Raw genomic sequence first — 644 nt, forward strand, 5'->3', positions numbered from 1 at the left:
ATTATGACCACTGTCTGGTGAAGTAAATAACACTGGTTATCTCATAGGTAGACATTGCTGTGTACTGTAGTTTTAAAAAGAGAAGATAAATATTAGTGTGGAGCTCTCTCTGTTTGCTTAATTTGTCTTCTTGTGTAGAATTGTGTGTAATATCTAAGCTGTTTCTCTACAGTAAGTGATTATTTGTATATATTTGTATTATAGTTACACAAATTATAACTGACAAGTAAACATTAGTTTTTCTTTATCTGTCTAAATGTACAACTGCTGCTTAGACTGGAAATGCCTGAATATGGTAACTAACAATAAATACAGTAGAAACATGCACTCAAGCACACACGCTCTCACACTCATACACTACACACTAAAATCTCCCCTACTGAGACTTCTGATGCGTGATTTGTCATTCTCTTCTCCCACACTAGTGAAAGGACCTGGTGACGACATGTCATCCATTACAGAACGTTTCGTTGAGCTTCTTTTTTCTTTCTCTGACAACCTGCAATTATATCAGCATGCTCTGTGGAGTCAATCCACACCACCAGCCACACATTAAAGTCAATCAAAAGCTTTTGAAGAGAATTGTCAGGAACAAAATGGAGGTCCAGGCCCTATGCTGTTATACTGACAGTGACAGCTGTGTG

The sequence above is a fragment of the Morone saxatilis genome, unplaced genomic scaffold (genome assembly GCF_004916995.1).
Source record: "Morone saxatilis isolate NCDOM2014 unplaced genomic scaffold, NCSU_SB_2.0 Contig23, whole genome shotgun sequence".
Lineage (NCBI taxonomy): Eukaryota > Metazoa > Chordata > Actinopteri > Moronidae > Morone > Morone saxatilis.